The sequence below is a fragment of the Bos grunniens genome, chromosome 11, assembly GCF_055505025.1.
Source record: "Bos grunniens cultivar Pamir isolate PY7600 chromosome 11, Bosgru_T2T1.0, whole genome shotgun sequence".
Classification (NCBI taxonomy): domain Eukaryota; kingdom Metazoa; phylum Chordata; class Mammalia; order Artiodactyla; family Bovidae; genus Bos; species Bos grunniens.
In genome coordinates this window covers 27,507,950-27,527,503 of record NC_141175.1, presented here as the reverse complement: position 1 = coordinate 27,527,503, position 19,554 = coordinate 27,507,950, and the positions used below count along the sequence as shown (strand labels likewise).

The following is a 19,554-nucleotide window of genomic DNA, read 5'->3' as shown; positions in this document are numbered from 1 at the left end:
TTGGAAGAGATGGAAAATTTAAATATCAGGATGTGCATATCCAGGGAAAATGGCTAAAACATTTATAGTCACATCAAAGGTAATTGTGTCCTGCTATCTATTGGTTTACAACACACTTTTAGGCATATTTGTTAAAACATTGTCTTTTTTTTTTTTAAAAAAACATTGTCTTATTAAAGATAAGTAGTCACCTTGCAGTGGAGAAGGCAATGGCACCTACTCCAGTACTCTTGCCTGGAGAATCCCATGGAGGGAGGAGCCTGGTGGGCTGCAGTCCATGGGGTGGCTAAGAGTTGGACACAACTGAGCGACTTCACTTTCACTTTTCACTTTCATGCATTGGAGAAGGAAATGGCAACCCACTCCAGTGTTCTTGCCTGGAGAATCCCAGGGATGGGGGAGCCTGGTGGACTGCCATCTATGGGGTCACACAGAGTCGGACACGACTGAAGTGATTTAGCAGCAACAGCAGTCACCTTGAGGGCTTCCCTCATAGTTCAGTTGGTAAAGAATCCATTGGTAAAGTCACCTTGTAGAAATGAAACTTAGTATATTTTCCTGTTCCATAACTTACAAGAAATTTTTAAAATTGTTCATTCAGTTCAGTTCAGTTCAGTTGCTCAGTCGTGTCTGACTCTTTGTGACCCCATGAATCGCAGCATGCCAAGCCTCCCTGTCCATCACCAACTCCCAGAGTTCACCCAGACTCATGTCCATCAAGTCAGTGATGCCATCCAGCCATCTCATCCTCCGTCGTCCCCTTCTCCTCCTGCCCCCAATCCCTCCCAGCATCAAAGTCTTTTCCAATGAGTCAGCTCTTTGCATGAGGTGGTGGTTGTAAATTGCAAAAAAGGGAAAGACATGGAGCAGTTTTTCATTTGGAAAGTAGCTTGGAACTAAAATGGATAAACAACGAAGTACGTTTACTTTAGATTAGCTTTGGGATGTTAGTGCTGGAACATAGGTCCATCTACGACATAAGAAGGCCATGAGGTCCATCTCCTGCCTCCAGAAAGACATCCCATTAAACAGATTCAGTTCTCCCTTCCTGCAACAAGGGGCTTATTTTTCCTACCCACTAAGCTCCAGGGAATACTTGGCAAGAAAAGTCTGAAGACGTTTTTAGTCGGCACAGTTGAAGTGTGTTACTGATATCTGGTAGGTGGGTTCAAGGATGCTGCCATACATTTGACAAAGGACAGTCTCTACAATAAAGAATTATCTGGCTCCAAATATCAAGAGTGCCAAGGATGTATGCATCCTATAGCAGCACTATTTACAATAGCCAAGATATGAAAGTAACCTACACTTCCATCAACAATGAAAGGAAAAAGAAAATGTGGTTTATATATATATATATATATATATATATATATTATATATAATGGAATATCACTTAGCCATAATAAAGAATGCAATAATGCCATTTGCAGCAATATGGATGAATGTAGAGAATTTCAAACTAGTAAAGTCAAACTCTGGAGAAGGACAAATATCATATGATATCCCTTATATGTGGAATCTAAGAAAATTATACAAATGAATTCTTTATAAAACAGAAATAAACTCAGACATTAAAAAAAAAAAAACTTATGGTTACCAAAGGGCAAAGAGGGGAGAATTGAGATTAACATATATATCACTATATACAAAATAAACAACAAGGACCTATTGTATAGCACAGGGAATTATATTCAATATCTTGCAATAACTTATAATGGAAAGAAGCTGAAAAAGAATGTATATATATATATGAGAAGTGAAAGCATTATTTGTTCAGTCATGTTCAGCTTTTTGCAACCCTATGGACTGTAGCCTGCCAGGCACCTCTGTCCATGGGATTTTCCAGACAAGACTAGTGGAGTGGGTCACCATTCCCTTCTCCAGGAGATAATCCCAACCCAACCTGGGACTGAACCCAGGTCTTCCACATTGCGGGCAGATTATTTACCATCTGAGCCACCAGGGAAGCCTAGTATGTATGTGTGCGTATATATATATGTACATACCCATTCATTTTGCTGCACAAAACATTGTAAATCAATGAAGTATACTTCAATAAAAAATTAAATTAGAAAAATAAATATATGTTTAAAATAAAGCTTGCCCCTTTTGTATTAGTTGCATTTATTCTAACATAACAATTTATGTCTTTTGATGTCAATCAAGAAGAATCAAAACTTTGATTCATGAAGGAAAAAAAAAGTACCAAGACTGAGATACTTTGCCTCATTGAAATTAACAACAGGAAGCTTCTCTTGGAGTAATTATTAGTCTGTAGACTCTCGAAGGGACTCTAATGCTCATGTCTATTACTTTCTGGAATTAATAAAACAGAGTAGGCTGAAGAAGTGACCACACTAATATTTGACCTAAAATGCAATATGCATTTTACTGTGTCTTAGCCTCACCTCTGATCAATTTCCATGTGTTTCTGCAACACAATAGAAATCCAACTACACTAAATCATTCCTCTTCAACATGGTCCACGGTTAAACACTACCACTTACAAGGTACTTGAGTTTCTAGGCAATACCTCTACGCATAATGTATGTCTTAAAAAATAATAACATTCTGGCCAGTGAGTTCCTGATCACAGCTCACTGAAGGAAATTAACTTCTGTGAGCAGCTGTGTTAACCACTGGCTTCAAGGAATGATATTATAATATAAAATTGAAGATTACTATATGTAGGGAAAATAATCTCTTTAAAATTGTCCATCATCTGGTTTTAATGAGAAAACTGGCCGTTTGGAGGCTGATGCCAGAAGAACCAACTCATTATTTCTCAGAGCCTTCATCCCATGTTAGAAGAATGTTGTGGGATTTACAATACGTCTAATTGAATTCTGTACCCCAGTTTGGAGATTTACGGAAACTGAAGTTACTTATTCACAAACAGCAGAACAAAGGGTTAGCTTGTAGGGTCACTAGAGAGCCGGGAACCCTTCTCAACTGGGCCCTTTGAGAGTCTCCCTACTCCCTGGTCTGCTGCTTCGAGACAAGCTCAACAGAGAGCTAGGGAGGCACTGCTCCAGTTTTGGGTGTGCCTAGCATCACTACTGCGTGTGTGTGCTCAGTCAGTTGTGTCCAACTCTTTGCAACCCCATGGTTGCAACCACCTGTCTCTTCTGTCCATGGAATTCTCCAGGCAAGAACACTGGAATGGGTTGCCATTTCCTCCTCTAGGGCATCTTTCCCACCCAGGGATCAAACCCTTGTCTCCTGCAATGACAGGCAGATTCTTTACCACTGAGCCCCCTTAGAAGCCCGTCATCACTTCTACCCGAGGACGCAAAGAACATTTAAGGCATTCCACATGCTTTTAACAGCAAGTGGAGTAAACCTGGATAGATCTTCTCCCAGTGCCAGTGGGCAAGATCAGTGCTTAACAACAAAAACTGATCATATCCCAGAGAATGCCCCAGGTAAGAAGCACATGGTTCATTCTCACTTCCCCTGGGGTGGTCAGAGGTTTCCAAGGGAGGGTACAGAGACCCACACTGGGAGTCAGCACCCTGGGACCTCTGGGCTCCATTCCCACCTCTGCCACGGACTTGGACACCTTTGCAGCAGCTGATGATTGCCTCATGGTTCAAAGAGCTTCTGTTGGAGGCCCCTGATCTCCCTTAACTTGCACACCCAGTTTGTTCTGAGGGCAGCACAGGCACACAGATGTGTGGCCCAGTCATCTCAGGAGGGCCTGGGGTAGGAGGACTGCCCAATGAGGCTCTCTGTGGGGCTCTGGCATTCTTTCTAAAAGGCATGCTTTCAGTTGGATGCTAAGTAGTATTTGACAAAATAGAGGCAGCAAAGAGTGGCGATGGAGCTCCGTTGGGTGAAAACACTGGCAGTTCGGGCAGGTACAGCCCTGGGTATGCAGACAGGAGGAATAGGTGAGGGAGTGCAAACTTGGGTTGAAATCATATTGTAGGAGGTGTTGACTGACCTGGAAAGAATTACTGGGAAGTCTTGTTAGGAAATAGGCAGTGAACTGGGAAGGACAAGAGAAGAGGACGTGGGATTTCCTGATAGTCCAGTTGTCAAGACTCTGAGCTTCCAACACAGCATGCGTGGGTTTGATCCCCGGTGGGGCAAGTTCTGAATGCTGTGAGGGCAGACAAAGAGGACCTGGAGTGCCAGAGCTGTAGAAGTGAAGCCATGTGGAAATGTTTCTCTCTATGTAACCAAAAACAGATTCTCTACTCCTCCGAGCCACCAATTCCTCAACTTGAAGTAGGGATTATAACCTACTTTGTAAGAACATTGTAAGAATTAAATCAGATCATGTATGCAAACTATTCAGCAGGGAGCCTGTTCTCATGGACACTACATTTGATGATAGTCCAAAGTCATCGATGGCCTTCATTCAACCCATTCAGTCCAACACTTAATAATCAAGGAATATCCAGCCAAAGCCAAAGCTGACTCTGGGTCCTCTTAAATTCTCACTGATTTTGTAGTCAGTTGATGGCAAGGTTGTCTCTCCATTAGTGCGGAGACTCTTCAAAGACATATGTATCTCCGAGTCCTTGGCTTCTAGCACAATAGAAAATTACAAAATCATGATCCAAATGAAGATTATTTTTTAAAAAACGAAATGCCTTCTATTTACAAGGCAGACCATTTCTCAGGGTTTGCTATTGACCACTCCACCCTGATTTTATAATCTTAGGAGGAAATGATCTGTGACTCTGTGATTACCCATCTCACTGGGTCCCTGGTAGCCTTCCAGAGTCAGTCACCTGCCAGCTTCTCACATCTGGCACCTGACCTCACCCTTCTAGGATGCAGTTTCCTCATCTGTGATAGTCCCTTTCTGGTCTTGCAAAATGTACTTCTGTACCTTTTACAAGAACATGTTGGACTAAAGTTCTTAGAGACACAAGCTGTTAAGCCCAGAAAAAAAAATCTTCATTAGCATTTGGCCCAGGTTTCGCAGCTTCCCTTTGGGACTCAGATTTGTTTGAGAATCTGATGAAAACTGTGAAGGCTCAACCCAGAAAAATGCACCAACAGGCACCATTCTGCTTACAACATCAGGGGCATCTGGGCTCTTAAGCATATGTGAGGATCCCAGGCTTAAAACCTGGGTTCTAAGTCAGAAACAGAGGTGAAGAAGGAGGGTGACTGGTTCAAGGTCACCCAATTAAGTCTGTGAATACAGTTTCAGATGTCACTCAACAGTTTGCAATGATCATTTCTCATACGTGATACATTACCATATGAAAACATTTTGTGATTGCAACAACTTCATAAACTGGGTCAAACGGTATTATTATTATTCATGATCTGGAATATTTAAAGGGTGTGGAGACTGTATAACTTCCCTAGAATCCCACAGTGAAGCAGAAGCACAGTTTGGGCTTTCAACCTGGCTATCCTGATTCTCACTGCTTTCTCCTGGCCACACCACAATTCTGAAAGCAACCTACTGTGTGTTCAGTCACTCAGTCTGACTCTTTGCAGTCCCATGCACTGTGGCCATCCAGGCTCCTCTATGGGATTCCCAAGGCAAGAACACTGGCCTGGATTGTCATTTCCTTCTCCAGGGGGATCTTCCCAACCCAGGGACTGAACTCATATCTCTTACATCTCCTGCACTGGCAAACAGATCCTATACCAGTAGCGCCACCAGAGTGAAAAATGGGCAGGAAGAACCTTGACAAAGAATCACAGGAACAGTGCAGGGGCTAACCAAGAGGATTTAGGAAGGCTTCATGGGCCTTGATTGAAAGGGCTTCCCTGATAACACAGTTGTTAAAGAATCCGCCTGCAATGCAGGAGACCCAGGTTCAATTTCTGGGTCTGGGAGATTCCCTGGAGAATGGATAGGCTACCCACTCCTACCCAAGTATTCTTGGGCTTCTCTTGTGGCTCAGCTGATAAGGACTTAGCCTGCAATGTGGGAGACCTTGCAGGTCTCGGAGCCTTGTGGGTTCCGATTCCTTGGTTGGGAAGCTACCCTAGAGAAGGGAAAGGCTACCCACTCCAGTATTCTGGCCTGGAGAATTTCAGGAAATTCCAGAAAAAAACAAATAAGGTGTTTTCTGCCTGGAGGTATAGAGTGGATTGCAGCAATTGCTGGCACAGTAAAAGCTTAAGGAGACTTTACTGCATCCTGGGGGCATGAAATTGTGTACAGATGGACAGGCTCCCCATTCAGTAAGCAGGTAAAACAAACAAATAGAGTCATTATATTTTTACCACCATAGCTATTCTGTAGACGAGGAAACTGAGATCAGAGAGGTTATGAAATTCCAGTTAGCTCACTGTCAGTAGGTGACAGATGGGGATTTGAATGCATCATCAACAATAATGTTTTTAATATGTATATAACATAATATATTAATATTTTATAATAGATATAGATAGATATGGGATTCCCTGGTGGCTCAGACGGTAAAGCATCTGCCTGCAATGTGGGAGACCCGGGTTCGATCCCCTGGTCAGAAAGATCCCCTGGAGAAGGAAATGGCAACCCACTCCAGTACTCTTGCCTAGAAAATTCCATAGATGGAGGAGCCTGGTGGGCTACTGTCCATGGGGTTGCAAAGAGTCGGACAGGACTGAGTGACTTCACTCATATATATAGATACCCTGATATTATGTATTCTATTATATATATGCAACATATTATCAGGTATATTTACTTCTAATTAGTCTTTAATATTATGTTAACTATATTATTTATAAAAACAAGATCCTGCTGTATGTATTATATATTCTGTTTTTTTTTTTTTTTTTTTTTTGCTTGTTCATTTTTCTGGCAATTACTTTTTTTTTGTTTCACTAAACTTTCAATAAACCTAACATCCACACTTTCTACTTTCCTTAACTCACCAAAATATATAACATTTACGGATGGTTGGGGCAAACTCATTCCTTTTTATTTTTCTTCTCAACATTTTTTTGGCCATGCCCCATGGCTTGTGGGATCTTAGTTACCTGATTAGGGATCGAACTGGTACGCCCTGCATTGGAAGTGCAAAGTCTTAGGCACTGGATCATTAGGGAAACCCCTCATTTCTTATCCTGGATCTTAATGTACTTTGAAAAGTTATTTCAAGGTGGTGGCTAAAGTTTGTTCCTACTTTTTTAACAGGAGATCGTAGCTTGCCTCCTTTAGGGAAAATCTTTTCTTCCAGTAAACACTATGATACAACAAAGGAGCAATTTATCACAAGGAAATGGGTTTTCTACTTACTGGGTCATTCAAATTAAGCCAGCTGCTGGCAAAGATAACATCTACATTCAGTTGACATAAGAATGCTTCAAATATAAGCATTGGTGGCTGTATGGCTATTATAATTCTCAAGTTCGGTTTACCACAAAATAGATTCACATGAGTTCTGAGTAGCTGGGAAAAGAAGTTGAAAAATAAAGTGTATTCAGTTTTACCTGGGTTGGTCTTTTAAATGGCCCAACACAACTTATTCAATGCCTCTGCAAGGGAGTATGGATTTTACCACCCAGAAAAAAGCCAGGTTCTCTGGACACAGAACACTTTCTAACTCAGACTCTCTGCCTTTCAAGTAGGCGGGAAGGACCACCTCATTCCATCCTCAGCGTTCTAGGATCCCGTGGTTGGTCTCCAAAATCACCAGTACAAATTCAACTTATTCACTTGTTTAACAAAGATTTACTGAGCAGGGATTGCATGTCACTTGCTGGGGACACATTAGTGAATAAGGCAGGCTTACTCTCCCACCTCCTGGACTTTAGGGCGCACCAGGCAGGAGCTAGAGGATGCTGTGGATCCGAGGGCAGTGGGGATCCTTTTGCATTCTTTGTTTTTATACTTAATCTGTGGCTCTGCTCTGGTCTCCAAACCAGGACTGGGCTCTGAACTGGGCTAATAGGCTCTTCTGTCCCTGCAAGTGTGGATGAGCACACGAGATGAGTAGCATGGTGGCTAATTGCCTTTAATTTTTTCCTCTGAGGCACTGCTGCTGTGACCTCTCTTCCTTGGAAAGCTGGATCTGGCAAGTTCTAGGGCGTTCTATGTGGCATCAGGGGAATTTGGAATGAGAAAAATCTGTTTTCCCCATGTTACCAGAGACCCCCTCCTCCCTGACTCATCTGTAAGCCATGTGGCTCCTTAAGGAGAAGATCTGTCTTCTGTTCTCATCCAAGCTGATGCTCAAATGGTCAGGACCCAGAAAAAGCCAATGCAGTCATTCTAAGAGGAACCTCTTCTTTAAGGGCTGGAACTGGCAATGCTATTAGCCATGGGGCAAAGCAAGTTCCTCCTACCAACCAGAATGTCAACTTTGTCTCTCTGATGGTCTAACTTCTGTTCTAAGAGTCTGTTTATGCTCCTGCCTCCAACAGGAGGTTTTTCCTAACACCAAGCTCACTCCTAGCTTTTACTTGCAGCCTTCACTGAGATCTGCCGCATTCTGCTTCTTTTTGCAGTAACACTGCCAGATGCTTCTCTCAGGTCTTGTCCCTTACAAAACGTTATTGCTGTTTAGTCGCTAAGTTGTGTCCGACTCTTTTATGACTCCCCTGGACTGTAGCCCATCAGGCTCCTCTGTCCATGGGATTTTCCAGGCAAGAAAACTGGAGTGGGCTGCCATTTCCTTCTCCAGGGGATCTTCCTGATCCAGGGATTGAACCCGTGTCTCCTGCATTGGCAGGCGGATTCTTTATCACTGAGCCACTAGGGAAACCTTTACAACACATGAAAAGAACAAATATGCAGAAAATTCTCTGTGACTTCAGTGGGAAGCCACTAGACTGTACTTTCTTTAGGGGGAGGCAGGTTAGTACAGTACTACCCTGGTGGCTCAGTTGGTAAAGAATCCACTTACAATTCAGGAGACTGCTTGCAACGCAGGAGATACGGTTTCAAACCCGGGGTCAGGAAGATCCTCTGGAGAAGGAAATGGCAACCCACTCTAGTATTCTTGCCAGGATAATCCCATGAACAGAGAAGCCTGGCAGGCTCTAGGTCATGGGGTCAAAAAGAGTCAGGCACAACTGAGCAATTGAGCATATATACATAGGTTAGTACAATGCTTAAGAGGGTGACCTCTTGAATCAGACTGCCTGGTCAAAATCCTGGCTTCATCACCTACCAGCTGTCTACTTTTTGGCAAGTTGCTCAGCCTTCTTGTATCTTTGCTTTCTCATCTCTAAAGGGGAAAAAGTAGTACCTACCTGTAACCATATTTGCAATAATTGAATTATTTAACACATGACAAGTATATAGAACAGCCCCTGACACTTCAGTAAACATCAACAAAGTTATTATTATTCTTACTTTTAGGGTTGAGACACCTCGAAGTAATTTCTCACAGAATTATAGATGAATAGATGAAATAGATGAATAGATGAAAGAACTTGGAAGTAATTTGATCCCATCTTTCACCTGAACTTCATGACTGACTGGTAAAAAGATAACAAAGCAAGATTAAGTTTTTCAAAATATCTTAAAATCCTTTGTACCTCTTCAAATATCAGCTTATGAAAAAGAGCACAATTGGACCCAATAATATACTTCCTCTTGAAGCCTTGGGTCACCATGTAAGCACTTTGACTTTACAGAGCCTATACAGGTGGAAAGGCCATACTGAAAGGCCCTGAGACTATATGGAGAGAGGAGGAGGCGGGAAGAAAGGAGGGAGTGAGGGATGGAGAGAGAAAGTGAGAGAGAGAGACAGAGACAGAGCGACAGAGATGCTCTAGTAAGCCCCCACTGGCTTTGGACCAGCTCCTGCTTTCCCAGCTCCTGCCTCTAACTTCCCCTTGCCAGGACTGTCTAACCCATCTCTCCCCAAATTCCTGACCTTTGAAAACTGTGAGATATAATAAAATGGGTGTTGTTATTTTATGCTACTAGGTTTCGTGATGATTTGTTAAACACGAAGAGATAACCAGAACAGATTTTTATTTCTCAATCGGAATCTTTCTTTACTCTCTCTTTTTTTTCTGTACACAGGAATGAGTTCAGAAAGGAGAAGGCTTAGAGTCTTATTAAAACTACCACCTCTTTCTAGAGCGTTGGCACACTGATTCTTACCTGTAAGAATTCAAAGAGTGGGTTTTTACCCCAACAGAAGAAAAACAGAAAATGCTGCTTGCTCTAAGTATAATGTCATTGAATCATGGCTTATCATTGAGAAAAAAGAGAAAAGAAAAAAAAAAACAAAAACGATGCTGTAGGACCCTGCGAAACCTGTCATGTATGTGCAGGTCCTGGACTCGGCTGGGCAGCTGGAGACACCTCCTTCTCACGTGCCCACTCTCCCACAGGCTTTGTCCCAGGGTTCCCAGGGAGGTTCCGACGGTAAATGTGAACCGCATTCCTCCTCGGACCACTTCCCAGTTTGACAAGCTCCGAGGAAGCAGCACATAAAGCGGTACAGGAAATGCAAGACATCTGTACTGGAGCCTGGGAACACACTTTCCCCGGTCCCCTTGCTGGTGTGGTCCTGGCATGGAGCGGGGCCTCTGGAGAAATGAATTAAAGCAACAAGTCCAGTGGAGAACATGGGATTCCACTTCCATTCATCTTCCTTATTTTGCAAACACCACATTCTGCAAATCCCATGCCAGTAAAGCTCTTGGATCAGCCCTCAAATTCTTCTGGATCCTTCAGGGAGGAGATGTCAGGGCTGGCCAAGAATCTAAGTGGAAACTGATGACAGAAGCTGACATTAATCAGCTACACAGTATGTTCTTCCCAGCAGGTTTCTTCCAATAAATCAAAGGCCAGCAAATCCAAGGGGTGTTTAGCCATGAGAGAGCAACTGTTTGCTGTTCTCTTTCCTTGCTAAAGATGATGAATTTAATGTTTAATTGAATCCAACACTGGTGGCCGTGGGAGTGTTTGCAGTAGGTGTTGGGTCCACATACCACATACGGTCCCATTTCCTCCCGGGCCAGGGGCTTTGGGCGAACATCCCCTGCTCCACATGGCTCATCGTTTATATTGAAGTTTTCTGGCCAAACAGAGCCACCACCCTATCTAGTGATCTGAAACAGACTCACTCTTTCAAGTTGGAATCCTCAGGCTGTTTTGGTGACCAAATAATTCTTTTCCTTCCTGTAAGACCTAATTAAGGTACTTAAAGATATTAATGTAATAATGCCTGTTTAAAATCCAGCGAGGGCCAAGCTCTTTCAACATCAGCATGTGCTGCCGGGGTAAGATGCAGGACTTGGAGAAGAGGAGAGTCTTGGGTCTGAGGCCATGCCCCACCCAGCCTAGCTGTGCCACTATAACCACTTCTTAACCTCTCTGAGCAGCTTTTTGTTATCTTTAGAAAGGATCAGATCGAAAACCATTGATTTGTGGTGAAAATAAAAAAAAAAGAGCTGTGGAAAGGCAGTTCTTATACTGAAAAATTACTTTGGCAAAGTAGAATTTCTGTGATTTGCCCTGTTAATAAAATTTGCCAAAGAACATGAAGAAATGGAGTGACTCTTGCAGCAAGAAGCTATGCAGGAGAAGTGAACAAAAAGAAAGTGCCAAGGTCTCAGCAATAGACCCTTGCTGAGAAGAAGAATAGAGAAGCAAAACTCTCTTCTAGGGTAAATATCTTGATGGAGGTAACATATTTATCTCCAAGTCGAGACCCATAACAGACCTATCCTAGGCCAATAAATGGCAACTCTATGGAGAAAAATTCCGCTGATTACAGCCAGATCACAACTTGGATAATTAAGGCAAGTGTTTCTTGGGCATGAATAATAATTAAATTGAAAAGTTACTTTGCATGGTTTTGGAAAATAGACTGATATGTGTCTGATATTTTTCAACTTTTACTCCATAAAAGTGTTGACTTTGGCAAGAAAATGAATATGAAGTCTGATATTCTGTATTTCCTTAATAATTGCCAAAATAAGACACTCAAAATTACTTATATTTACATTTTTTCCAAAATATCACATTTGTTATTACTTTAGAATCCAGAAATAAGCTGGGTAATTATCATATTTATCTTCATATACAGAAACTGAAGTTCAGATGGGAAAAGTGATTTGTCCCAGGTCCTGTAGATACCTGTTGGCAGAGTCCACTCTGGGACCAGCTTTTCTGAGTCCTCTTCAAATCAATCTGTGCATTATGCTTCAAATGGTCATCTTATTTGGGCTTAATTGCCTAAGATGATTTTGTGACATGTGTCAAAACTGTTAAGAATTTCATCCTAGACATCTCACAAAATGGTATCCAACTAGCCTGTATGTAGCTGGTAACCACATCCAGACATATGTTTATGAAACTGACTACGGATGCATAAGATTCTTGCCCCATTCACTTTCTTCTCTGAAAGAGATGGTGTCATATGTGTCCATATAAAGATTTTGAAGTTGGAACAAATTCTTGTTGGGTCACTGACTAGCTGTGTGACCTTAAATGAACTTCTCTCTGGATCTTGATCTCTTCTTGTGTAAAATGGGGCTAGTATCTTTTGGATTAATTTTATTGGTGTATAGATGCTTTGCAATGTAGTGTTAGTTTCTGCTGTACAACAAAGTGAATCAGCTCTATGTTTCTATCAGTTCAGTTCAGTTGCTCTGTCATGTCTGACTCTTTGCAACCCCATGGACTGCAGCACATCAGGCTTTGCTGTCCATCACCAACTCCCAAAGCTTGCTCAAACTCATGTCCATTGAGTCAGTGATGCCGTGCTTACACATCTCCCCTCTTTTTTGGATTTCCTTCTCATTTAGGTCTCTAGAGAACATTGAAAGGGCTTCCTTGGTTGCTCAGAGGTAAAGAATCTGCCTAGAATGCAGGAGATGTGGGTTCAATCCCTGGGTCATGAAGATCCCTTGGAGAAGAGCATGACAACTCACTCCAGGATTCTTGCCTGGAAAATCCTATGAACAGATGACCCCTATGGGGTCGCAAAGAGTCAGATGTGACTGAATACTCACATAAGCATGCATGAACATTGAAATGAATTTTCTGTGCTATACAGGTAGATTCTCATTAGTTGTCTCTTGTTCACATGATATCTTTAGTGTATATATGTCAATCCCAATATCCCAATTTATTTCACTCTCCCCCCAAATGGGGTTAATATTACTTAATAGGGTTGATGTGAGATGAAACAAGCCAATGTAGCCTAGTGTGCTCAGTCACTCAGTCATTTCCAATTCTTTGAGACGCCATGGACTATAGACTGCCAGGCTTCTCTCTCCATGGGATTTCCCAGGCAAGAATACTGGAGTGGTTTGCCATTTCCTCCTCCAGGGAATGTATGCTTACCTCTTTCTAATCATCTGAGTCTCAACTCTAAATTCTCCTCCTCAAGAAAGACCTTTTCAGACTCTAGTAGCTAAATAGCCTCTCCCTCAGCATCCATTGCTATTAATGCTAACATCCTATTTTCGGAAAACTTTTCATTACACGAATTTATAGAATTCACTTATTTGTTAATGAGTTTATCTTTTGTCTTTCTTTTTAAAACTGCAAGTTGCAAGAGAGTAGAAACTTGACTTCTTACTGCTTCTCAAGGACAGCAAGATATAGTTAAACACCCACTCAGGGGATGCTGCTCACATTGTATTAAATGTTAAAAGCAGCTCCTTATCCTGTATTAATACAGTGCAGTCTTTTTGGTTCTACAAGTGTCAGCCTTGCTGCTTTGCAATCAATGCTTAATAAATCTTTCTGTGCACAAAGTGAATGTACAATCATCACAGAAATTGTATATTTCTTGCCAGGGCCTATGATAAAGCCTGGAAATGCAGAGACGAATAAAACATAGTCTCCGCTTTCCATACTATAGCATTGAAATTCTTTATTCCTCTAACGTGATTGTAAGATACAAATAAAGCAAAATAGTTAGCTTCATAAGACTTCCTATTTATAGAATCCGTTTTGAAAAACATTTTACTATTTTGCATTGTTTAGCTTTACCATGATCATCAAAACTAACATGATTTCCTGCAGAGTTCTGTGCTGGTCACTGTCAGGGTACAGAAATGATTTAAGTATGGTCCTGTATTTGCCATACTCTAAACAAATATTTTCAATTTTCAGACTCAGAGATGATAGAAGATTTTGGTTGGCTGATGTCTAGGGTACAAATGTACCAAACACCACAGGCTGAAGTAGCTATTCCGTCCATAGGCCACCCTCGGCTATGACCTGGTATACAAAAGATCAGTGTTTTCCTCTTTCTCCACACATCTACAGCAGATGAAACATGAACAAGGAGGATTCCAGACCAATGGGTAAGGCTGACGACGGGCTTAGGGTGTCTAGAGACTAGCTTTGCAGCTCTTCAATGCAAACATTGCTTGAGTGAAGGCAGGATGTTGTTAGCAGTGTGTGTGTGTGCACGCGCTCAGCGGCTCAGTCATGTCTGACTCTTTGCAACCCCATAGATTGTAGCCCACCAGGATCCTCTGTCCATGGAATTTTCCAGGCAAGATACTGGAGTGGGAGTGTCATTTCCTACTCCAGGGGATCTTCCCAACCAGGGACTGAAACTGCGTCTCCTGCATCTCCTGCATTGACAAACAGATTCTTTACCACTGTGCCACCTGGAAAGTAGAGGAGAACGTGTTTTTTCCTATTAGCAGAAGGGAGTGTGTCTGTGTGTATGTGTGTGTGTGTGTGTGTGTGTGTGTGTGTGTTTTCCCTACCTCCAGGTGGACATTTGCCCACATTGCAAAATGGGTACCCTGCCATTTATTGATTAATTCTCTACCTTTCACTGAAAGGCCAGATCCTCAAAAGCCATGGACACAAAATTCTATAGAAATATCACATGAACAGCAACAAGGGCTGTTGTCAGGATATGTGATGCCCCCCCAATATGGTGCTATAGTCATTCACACTGTACAATTTACATCAGTGAACACAGGCCACACCACTCTAGATTCCAAGGACACAATCTAGAGCATTGAGAAACAGAGAGATGAAGTCTTGAGGCGGTATTTTAATGCTTCGCTTAAATTCTAATCCTCTTTCTCTGTTCTCTAGTGGTTTTCCACCCAAGCCACTTGTGACTCTAGAGCAGAGTCTGTTAGATCTTGGTTGTTTCTTGGCCCTCCCTGACATCAGCTCAGTCCGGGTGTTACAATCTCAATTAATCTTTCACTGGTTTATACAAGGGCCTCAGATACCATCCTATCCCACCGTTTGACTACAGATGAGGATGTGTGAGGGAAAACTTGGCTCCCAGAAGTGGCACTTCTTCTAGAAGACAGAACTGCTTGAACCAGGAATGCGAGAGACTTCTACTTTCTGAAAAGATAAACGGAGGTGGAGAAGGAGGATCCTGAGGAAGAATCTGGAGGCTGCGTGAATACCCAACATACAGCAACTCATAGATTTACTTATAAGTCATGTAAATTTATGTAGTAGTGAGTGAGCATGCCAAGCAAATGAACAGGTCCACAGGTGCTCCTGGGTTGAAAGCAGAATTTAAAAAGGACAAAATTCCCCCGCTTCTTCATCCCCCACACTATCACCATCATCATCCTCATCTTATACAAACAATCAAAAAAACTACCCCAAGAGGAGTTCAGATACTGGTAGAGACAAATTGAAAATGTAATTATGTAAACCGAGATGGCTAAGCGGGGACAATCAGGGATGATGTCAGGTTAGCGAAATAGAAAGATAGCAGAGTTGTCAGAGGAAATCTAAGATATTTCTAGAAACAAGGCTTGGTGAGCCAAAGGGAAATTAAATGAATATGCTGATGTTTACTTTCCCAGCTTTTCATAGGAAATCGAAAGGCAAGTGGGGAAAAGGTGAGTCTATAAACCATTATCCACTCAAAGCCTTGATTTAAAACACTTGCTTTCAAACACACTAAGGATTCAATATCTAGTTGTTAAAATTTGCTCAGTGAATTTTTCTCATAATTTATTTAAAGAAAATACCTGGAGGAATTGGCAATGTGCCAAACAGGAAAAAAGAGTCCATCATGAAGGCATACTGTTGGAATTTTAGGGGCTACGAGCCAGAGACTTCCCTGCCCACAAGTGCTTCTTCCCCACCCCCACCGTCTTTCAGCCTGAGATGGCTGAGGGCTTGGATTTTAGGGACCACAGAAAACGTATGCTCTGGTACTTGGCTTCGGAAAATTCTGGATATATTTTCATTTGTAGGTCACCGTTTTACTGGTGGGAAAGTCAGGACAGGGATGATGTAGGCAAAGCTTTGTTCTCCTTGGAATGCCCTTGCAGCACAATGCTGGATGAGGTTCCCAAGGACGTGGCCTCTCTGGGTAACATGGAGTCCTGGTGCTCCAGAAAGCAAGAGCCACGCTGGGAAAGAGAAACAGCATGACCAACAGCAAGCTTGGCTCAGAGTAGAGATGTGTCGCCCTTCCACTTACCCCCAACTCTGTCATCCATGCATATCACTTTCCCCTGATGGTCCGTGGGTCACAGAGTCTGCCATTCAGACGAGTTTTCTAAGTCCACTCTGTCCTGGAGCCCGGAAGTCCACTTTGTCCTGTGTTGGACAAAGCCCAGGAGCCCAGGGGGCACTACTGGGTGGGAAACAGGGTCCTGTCCTGTTGGGCATATAGGTCAGGACTCTGCCCTGTCAAGCACCCAAGGAAGGGAGAAAAGGAAGGATCAGAGAATTGTTTAGGAAAACAGATGCAGTGATTAAATCATTGCAGCTAGAAGAACTTTGAGGCCAGCAGTTTGCTCCGCTGCCTCTCATTGGCTTCTCTAGAGGGAAGCCTCCAGGGACTTCCCTGGAGGGACATTAGCCCTCAGGGTCACTGCGGTGTGTGGGAGTTGGGGTGGAGTGGGTGGCTACTCCTGGTCTCTGGATCTCACCCATCACTGCTGGTAGCCTGGCTTGCAGAAGAGAGGAGGAGAGCACAAAGCACCCTCTGCAGAGCGTGCAGTGGTCAACCTCAAAGACCACCTGGAGGATGGCTAGAAATGGAAAGGGAACAGAAGGAGAGAAGGAAGAAGAGATGAAAGTAGCATCTATAGTGGTGAGTGGAAGAAAACAAGCTTGCCTCTTCTCTCCAGGACCTGCAAATAGTGAAAATATCTGCTCTTTCTTCTCAGCCTGAAGTACAGTTACTAAGACCTTTCAGTCTACTTTCTCTACACTGTGTTTCTCTACACTCACAGCCAGCCTGCTCTAAAGACAGCCTTGTGATCCCATTTTATGAATTAGTACGCCGAGGCTCAGAAATGTTTAGGAATCTCTGGGGACACATAGCTCAGGAGGAGAAAGAGGGTCATGCCCCTCAGCGGTCAGTCATAACAAAAGGACGGGATGCACGGTCATTGCCCTGGAGACATATTCCCAGCTCGGAACTCTCCAGGAGCGTCCAGGGAAAGAAAGACACATGATGAGAGGTCTGTGGCAAGAAATCTGGAGGAAAAGGCCAAAGAGACCAGAGGTTAAGAGGAGAGAGGTGTGAAGGAAAGAAAACACACCATCCGCAGCGCCGTCTCTACGCCACTGTGTTTCACTTAATAGACTGTGTCCTGAATCGGGAGATGGATGAGGGGATAAACAACACCCACGCAGGCTGACTAAGGCCTCAGGGACTTGGCTGCATGGAAAAGAGGCGAAAAGTGACTCTCACCCGAGCCTTGCAGAGGTGAAAGGAAAGGTGAAAGGGACCATCGGTCTTGGCCAGAGAGGGCAAGATGAAGGTTGGGACAGACCAGCTCCAGGGCAGGAGTGGTGGGAAGCAAAGAGAACGAGCAACAGCTGGGGCAGGTGTCTCCTCCTCATCCGTCGCTGGCCCTCGGCCCCTGACGGGCCTCCCCTACGCCTCACATTCCAAATGAGTCAGTGTCATCATCGCCCTTGCTGTGTATTCACAGGGCTGGAGGAAGGGATCTGGCTGGAACATAGAAGGCCCCTTAACACATGAATCTGGCCCAAAATGCACCCCAAATGCTTCATCCTTTGCAGCTGTCTGCACCCACAGGATTCTAAGAGCTAGAATGTCTCTCCATTGGTTGTTCACTACTGACTTCCATGTTCAACAAACATTATTGGGTAGCAGGTACCTTGCTAGACATGAAGAGTGTCGCAACTTGAAGGTCCCAGTCTTTTGGGAGAGCACAGCCTGGTGGGCCTGCAAGGCAAGTCAACAAACAGCTTTGACTTCGTGAGATAGATTGGATGGGAGGCAAACACTGTTTAGGTCTGCACTGAACTTAGTTGGAGGGTGAGTGGTGGGTGGGAGGAGTCTGTGGCAGTCTCGGGCTGGCCACATTCCTCTAAGAACCAGACTGTACCCCAAGGATCACTCGACAGTACCCAGGTGTGGCCTTTATCCTCATGACACAAGACAGCTAATAGAGCTCCAGCCATCGCCTTTTCATTTTATAATGTAAGCATGAACAGCAAACTCAGTGGGCCTCATTCTATTTGATAGTCCTAGTGTCTTCTTTCATGCTTGTCTTTATCAGCATTTATTCGTTCATTCCCCCAAATTTAGTGTTTCTTCAATGCCCTATTCTGAATATTCTAAATGTGGAGCTTTATATTGTACTAGGACTTCCCTGGTGGCTCAGATGGTAAAGCATATTGTATTATTGGAGCCATCATTGTATTGGATCCATCCATTGTATTGGATCCATCAACTCTCGTGGTCCATTATCATTGTAGAAAAGAATTTCTGTCATATTTGAACCCAATCCACTCCCACCTCTCAACTCACACAGATGCACACAGACACAAACATTTGTTGAATTATACTGAGGGACCATGGAGATTTGAAGCTCAAAGACATCATAAAGCCATTTGCAGAGTTTTTAGCTTGTTGAAAATCCAGCTTGACCATGGGATTAGACAGTAAAGTGACTGCAGAGGAGGCTGAGTGACAGGGGAGGGGCCTGAGGTCCCCTACTTCGGCCCTGGCACTTCCCTCATCTGATGACTTGACATCAGACTCGATTATGGTCATGGGCTTTGAAAAGATCTAGTCCAACTTGAGGATTTACCTACAGATTTATACTCTTTTTCCATTCTGCTACTGTGTCTCTCTGCTTGGTGAGAGTGAGCATCCAGCCTGAAAGGTTATATTGTCCAAGTGCTAAATGTGAATCCAGGCATTCAGCAACCCTGGGCCAGGCCCTTATAAAGTTGTGTGATTTGAGATAAGGCCCTTCACTGTTGAGCCTGCTTTTTATAAAAACAGAATTGGTGAGAATCCCTGCCTCCAGGTTTTTAGGAACATTAAATGCAAATAAGTCTGGCAGAGCCATGCAATAAAATGATAGTTTCCTTTCTTTCCCTTTAAAGGGGTTTTCTCTTCCAAAATACTTGCATCCTAGGAAATGGGGATCCTCTGATAAAAGGGGAAGTAACTCAACCACAAAATCTTGGTGCCGGCCTGGATTTGAGGAAGCCTCCATAACTAACAGCTCAAATTTCCTTCTCTCTTGGCTGACAGAGTTGGAGGCCAGAGCCTGATATTTATCTCCCTCCATCTGTTTCTCTGTGCAGACTTATTATAATGGGATGTGTCTATTCCAAAACAGTGGTTCCTGCTATACAAGTGTGCAAAATATTTCTCCTAATTTCCTTGTGCTTTGTTCTCAGGCTTCCAACTGTAAAATCAAGAAGTGCTAAAAAGACAGTTT

The 19,554-nt window shown here is 43.2% G+C and overlaps 1 long non-coding RNA gene across 2 annotated transcripts in view; it reads right to left on the bottom strand.

Annotated features, from left to right (window-relative positions):
- Positions 1 to 17,099, bottom strand: part of LOC147362768 (uncharacterized) — a 28,637-nt gene extending 11,538 nt beyond the window's left edge. Inside the window, exon 1 of one of the 2 annotated variants that reach the window (XR_015135810.1) lies at positions 16,317 to 17,099. This is a non-coding gene — a long non-coding RNA (uncharacterized LOC147362768). The remainder of the gene's footprint in view (positions 1 to 16,316) is intronic. The other variant, XR_015135811.1, reaches the window with a different exon arrangement.
- Between the last annotated feature and the right edge of the window lie 2,455 nt (positions 17,100 to 19,554).